Below are 6,795 nucleotides of genomic sequence, written 5' to 3' on the forward strand. Positions count from 1 at the left end.
CCTGGTCAGCATAATGTGTAATACTATAATCAGATGCACTTGAGGCACGTAGGTTATGGATCTTCACAAAAATATAGTTGTAAGCATACACTTTAGTATTAAAGCACCTGAGTTTGGAATAATATTATATTGCATTAAATGGAAGTAATATGATTGCATAAGACTGAAAATAAATTTTGTTGTGTGTTATAATCTGGCATGCTGATCTATTTTACAATTCATTAATGTTTAATCCTTCCCAGATACATTTATTTTTAACAAGGTGAATCTAATGATTAAATAATTTCTTTAAAAAATAAAATCAAATGCAAGAATTTAAGAACTAATGCAGAGAAGTCAAGAATATAACTTTGTCGATGATGGTGTCTGTGCCAGTTATTGTAAGTTGGAAATGTAGTAATTTCTCATAATTGGTGACTAATATCAGTAAATACTTGTTGATAATGTTATCATGTTTTAAAATTTATTCTATCATAATAGAGTCACATATTAAGAATATGAAAAAAACACATACGCAATATTTAAAATTGAGCACTCATATAAAATTGGTTTTAAACTGCTAAGACACTCTTAACAAGGCTTAAGTTGGCAATATTTGTGATTGAAATAAAAAAAGTTTATATATGTAGTGACTCTCTACACTCATGGCTTGTAGAATATAAAAACAGTTTTTCAGAGGCACTTGAAAATGAACAATTAATGACACATCCTCAAAGTCTATTTTGTCCATTTAATAAGAGCTCAAATCTCCTATACTTTGGAGGTGTGTAATGAGAAAAACTTATTTCAAAACATCCCAGGCATGAGAATTTCCTGTTCAAACCTTCAGTGACAGATTGATGAGAAATCAACTTTTTCCATTCTTACTTCATTCTGAGTTTCACAGGGCGGTCTGTGAAGATCACAGAAATTGTTTCTACTTGTTCTGGATATATGACTTTAAATTTCATCTTTTATTCCAGCTTTTCCACTAAAGGATTTGTGACATTCTGGGACAGAAGGTACATGCAGCAACTTTCCATCTCTCTACTAGTCTACCTCATTTAGTGGGAGATAGCAAACATTAGATTTGATGTAATGGAGGTGCAATTCACACATAAAATCAAAGTGTAAATTTGATATCTTTATATGAGTAAGTCAGGATAGATCCCTGGAATGTAAAATATGTTGGAGAATTTCTTAAGTTTTCAAATTATTGTCTGTGGAAAGTAGTAAATGGTATTCACACATATTTGGATTTGTTAGTCAATATTATTTACGTAACCTGTAAATATCCTAACTATCAAGTAATTTTGGATTTTTGTAATCAGAACATTGTGTATCTTTGAATAATATAAAAATTATATATAGGTTAGCTATTGTACAGAGATTGTTAAAGTAAATAAATAAATGAAAGTTAAATACACTATTATCAGACCATAAAGTAGATTTAATAAAATCAATTTTTATTTTTAATAGAAGAATATGAAGTAGATTACATAAAATACTAAATTGCATTAAAAGTGTTTTGAAAAATACTTCTTAAAAGTTTGGTTAAAATATTGCAATAGAGCCGGGCTCGGTGACTCAGCCTGTAATCCCGCGCCTTTGGGAGGCTGAAGTGAGTGGATTGCCTGAGACCGCGGGTTCCAGACCCGCCTGGGCAATGAGACCTCATCTCTACAATAAATCCAAAAAAAAATCAGCCAGGCATGGTAGCTCATGCCTGTAATTCCAGCTACTCGGAAGGCTGAGGCGGAAGGATCGCCGGAGCCCAGCAGGTTGGGGCTGTGGTGACCGGGAGCGGCCACTGCACTCCAGTCTTTGCGACAGAGTGAGACTCCAACTAAAAAATATATATATATATATATACATATATTGCAGTATATATATATATATTGCAGTAGTATATGTCACATTTCTGTAAGGTACTTCTCTAATGATTTATTTTTCATACTTTAACTGACATGAATCGGAAAAAATAACAGCAATTGTGATGTAAGTAATAATTAAAATAGGTGATATTTATTGAAAACATTATGTGCCAATTTGGCAAATGTTTTACATGCATTGTATTTTATATGTTCTTATGCTCATTTTCATTGATAAGCTGGGTTATGAGATACTGAATAACTTTAAAGGGCAGACATTATAAACTTCAAGGTGAGAATTAATTCTAGACCTCTCTATCTCCAGATTCCATTGACTAAATTATTAGATTAAATTATCTGAATTATTGCAAATACACAACTAAAATGATCTTGACACATGTTCACAGTCAAGGAATCTTTTTGTAATGTTAAACCAAGACAGTTTCTACATAAATGATCTATATTTTTATTTATTGTTTTATGGCTTTACATTTTAGCCAGGAAATAATAGCCAATACGTCTATGAAATAAGTATTTTTAAAAAGTTTAAATCTCTCCAATACTGTTATGCATGTTTATTATGTCATTTAATACTTTCCAAAATATAAAAATTGCTGCATTCCTAGGAATTTATCAGAAATCTTCAGTATTTCAAAAAAAAAATTCTGTAACCATTATTTCATGTCAATAAATGACTGTAAGCTGTCAAATAAAAGTTCATTAGCAAAACTATAATATATTTGTCAACATTCATGTTTTTCATGTTCAGACGAGTCTTAACATACTATGACTTTCAAAATTACTATAAACCATATTAAAAATTTTAATTCAGGTATTGTATTGACATTAAAATATATTTGTGAATCACACTTAACTAATGTATTTATTGTAATTCATGAATTTCTTTTTTAGTTGACTAATTTATTGCTTTTCATTGCCCCAGCAATAATATTTTTTGTGAAAAGCAGAAACCTTTATAAAAATATTTTTTTCTATAAGAAACTTGTTTAAGTCTAAGGAAATTAGAGCAAAAACTGTAGATTCCTCAATGAAATTTAAGTGTGGGTACTTTCTCTCCATTTTGCTCCTTTTGACTGTGCTAGGTATGTTGTCATTATAAACTATGTATTAGCCTCTTAAGCACTGCTATTATACAGAAGAGTTCCTAATAACACACAGCAAGAAAAATGGATAATCACAGAGTAATCTACTCAAAACTGAATTTGCCCCCAAACCCGAAGAACCAGGAGAGAAAGTCTAAGGGCAATAAAAGCTCCATTTTAGTAACTGAACAGGAAATAACCTATGTGGAATTAAGCCTTCCAACTGCTTCTCAGGATCTTCTAGACAATGACAAAACTTTCCACAGCAAAGGTATGGCATTTCACAGCTCCCCAGTGTAATTGTCCAGAATGAGCAGCTTGGGTAACAGGATATGGGAAAAGAGCAGGTTTGTTCACATAATTTTTATTTGTGAATATCAGAGTTCCAATACGAGTTATGCTATTTAAAAATGAAATATGGTTGCTATTTTTACCCAGACATTGTGGAAATCTGTAGTTTTTGTCCAGCAAATCATAGAGCATTATATTTACTCAAAGTGCAATGGTACTCTCCAAGAAAATCTTTTTTGGTGGTTATGCAGTTTGGTGTCCAAGTTTACCTATATGATTCTTGTGCATGTGGGTTCTGAGGCTGCATATCTTCTAAATAACTATCTCCATCTATTTTTTCTTTGTGTTTTTATTTCTTATCCTACAGAATTATCGTCACCTACAGAGAAGCTCATTGTTGGCATCCTGGGAATTATCTGTTTGGCATTAATAGTGACCACGGTAACAATAGTTATTATTCATTGTAAGTATATTTTGGAAAAATAAAGGAGTGCTTTTCACCTAAATGAATAGAAATGCCTCTAAATATTTTGAAATATTGAGGAATAGAATTCTCATTTTTACATTTGTTTTTGAACTAAAAGTGGATTGTTCTGAATTTCTAAAAAGTATAAATGAAAGAAAAATATTAAAAAAGTATTTGCTTTAAATTAGATGTATATGTTCTGATTTCAAACTCCAAAAAGATGTTTTACAAAGTGAAAAACCTTACTGAGAAATAGAAATTAATTCTTGAAAGTTGGCTAAATCAAGTACTGTAGGAGATATTGATTTTGGTCTTTGCACCATTTAAATATTTTTTCAAAATCTCAATTATATTATATATTTTTTTGTCACAAACTTCTATATTTTTCTATATCTGAACAATATGCCAAATTTCAAAGAACTAACATTATTATGACTTATTCACATCTTAATTTTGTAAAAGATTATTTTAAATTTTCTGGCAACTGCAACACAGAAGCAGACCAATTCTTTCCAAAATGAAAGCAACCAGAAAGGTACGTAATGATTTCCAAAATTCTGAAATAACGGAGTTTTAACTTTGTATCTTTCTTTTGAAATGAAAAAATCACCAGAGATATATTCAGGAGAAAAATTATAAAATTTAGCCATAGGTGTCTGTAAATAAAAAATACAGGAGCTTATTTTCTTTTCTTTAGCAAGGAATATAAATTCTAATTCATAAACACTATAACCTTATTGTATTTGTTTCAATTTCCTATTGCTATAAAATCAGGAGATAAATAATTTTATTGTTATAAAAAATGTATGTCTGTTCAGTGATTTAAAAATATGTGTAATGTGATCGTTAGCCTGCTGGCTTGTTTCATGTGTGAACACAATTAGGGGATGAAAGTCTGCTTTACAGTAGATACATGTGTGAATCAGTGGGTTTTTAATTATATATATCATCCTGTTAGAATGCCTAGATATCTTATGTACACACATGACATACTTTTGTACATTTACACTGTCAGTGTCATTTTAAACTATTCATATTGTTTCTGGGTAAATTACAATGTTTCCTCAGCATATAATTGTAGTTGTCCAGAGGAATGGTTTACATATTCCAACAGTTGTTATTACATTGGAAACAATCAAAAACTTGGGATGAGAGTATGATGGCATGGGCTTCTATGAACTCCAGTGTGCTTTATATAGATGATGAAGAAGAAATGGTATGACTTTGAATGTTTCTACTACCTTATTAAAAGCTTATTTCAGTCAGTAAAACATTTGAGGAAATAATCTATTTTCTTGTACATATTTTGTTGAATTATTTTCAGCTAAGCAGATTATATTGCTTGACTTTAAAATAGTTTATTTGTATTCACCTTCTGCTAATGCACTTTTCATTACTTTTTAATAAAACCATGCTTCCATTCATGCTTTAATTCTAAAACACATCTTGCTAATTTTACTATATATGAAGAAAACTAAGTATATATTAATTGTGCAGGTTGATCACAAAATGAACAGCCTCATGAAATACGAATATCATGAAACAGAAGTTTTCAGCACTGCTCTTGTATATGTGCTCATCACCACTACCTCTTCTCATAAACCATTGGCCTGTGTTTTAATATTACAAATATTGCTAAGTCAGGTGCTAGGTAACAGTAGACCAACTTCATTTTCTCTGTTGGTGGAGATTTGAAGATATCCAGCCACTCTGTTGAGCCCTGGGGCTCAGGTTCAAAGCATTTCAGCATTCCAATTCAAACATTATTCAAAAAAAGCATATAAAATACTGAAAATTACTAATTATCAAATAAATACAAATGAAAATTACAATGAGATGCCAACTTACATGTATCAAAATGACTATCAATAAAGGGAAAAAAATAACAGATGATCACAAGCATGTGGAGAAAACAGACCATTATACACTGTTGGTGGAAATGTAAATTGGTACAACATCTATGTGAAACAGTTTGGATATTTTTGAAAAATAAAAGCAGTACTATCATTTAATCCCACAATCACACTACTAGGTGTCTACACAAATGAAAAAAATTATATCAAAAAAGAAACACTCACTTTTACATTTTCTATTGCATTATGCACAGCCTCAGAGATATGGAGACAATCTAAGTGTCCATTAACAAATGCTTGAATAAAAATGTTTGAATAAAAATGTATTATGCATATATATATATTTGCACATATACCATATGTATGTGTGTTTATATATATACACACACACACATACACAATAACACACACAACCAGACACATACCCTGGGAAATACTCCACAGCCCAAAAAAGCAAATCATGTCTTTTGCAGCGACAGGAATAGAACTGGAGGCTATTATCATAAGTGAAATAAACAAAAACAGAAAATCATATGCAACATGTTCTCATATGTAAGTGGAAGGTAAATAGCAGGTACAAATGTGCTGGAGTCCAGCTCGAGGAGAGAGTCAGGGCTTGAGACGGGGGAATTGGGAAGCGGTGAAAAAGAAAAGACGAACATGACAGGATCCTTCTTCCTGGGGAGAGTTCAAGACTCTGCCAGTTTTTATTCAATTCTTACAAGCTTATATAGTTTTTTTACTGACCCCTCTACCCACAAAATGTTACACATTAAATGTTTACATCATGTTTTTTCTTTTGTTTATGGGGAAGTTGACCTTTACAAGTTTCATTTTGTTCCTTCCTGCTACCGGTGATGTAACAAAATACCAGCTGCCAATTTATCAGCCACATCCTGTGACCTCTAGGCCAACTGAATCTCTTCCCTTCAATATTCTATTTCTTTTCCTTTACTAATCTATTTTCTTAATTCTACCCATTTTACATTTTATATTTCTAAATAAAACTTATGTCTAAATCTACACTTATATATGAAATTAATCTTACTTCTAATCCTAAATGTATTTAATTTTAAACCTACAGTAAGTGTATATAATTTTAAGTTTTACCTTAGAACTTAATTATTTCCTATTCCTTATATTTAACTAATACCTACATCTATAATAAACATTTATCTTTTAATTATAACTGCTATCTATTTAATTCTAATCCTTACTTTAATTTTAACCCT

At 30.7% G+C, this 6,795-nt stretch overlaps 1 pseudogene; it reads left to right on the forward strand.

Annotated features, from left to right (window-relative positions):
* The first annotated feature begins 3,037 nt into the window (after window positions 1-3,037).
* The window catches only part of LOC110596310, a 4,880-nt pseudogene continuing 1,122 nt past the window's right edge, over window positions 3,038-6,795 (forward strand).

Source organism: Carlito syrichta, unplaced genomic scaffold (genome assembly GCF_000164805.1).
Source record: "Carlito syrichta isolate Samal-C Ts95f unplaced genomic scaffold, Tarsius_syrichta-2.0.1 Scaffold308288, whole genome shotgun sequence".
Classification (NCBI taxonomy): domain Eukaryota; kingdom Metazoa; phylum Chordata; class Mammalia; order Primates; family Tarsiidae; genus Carlito; species Carlito syrichta.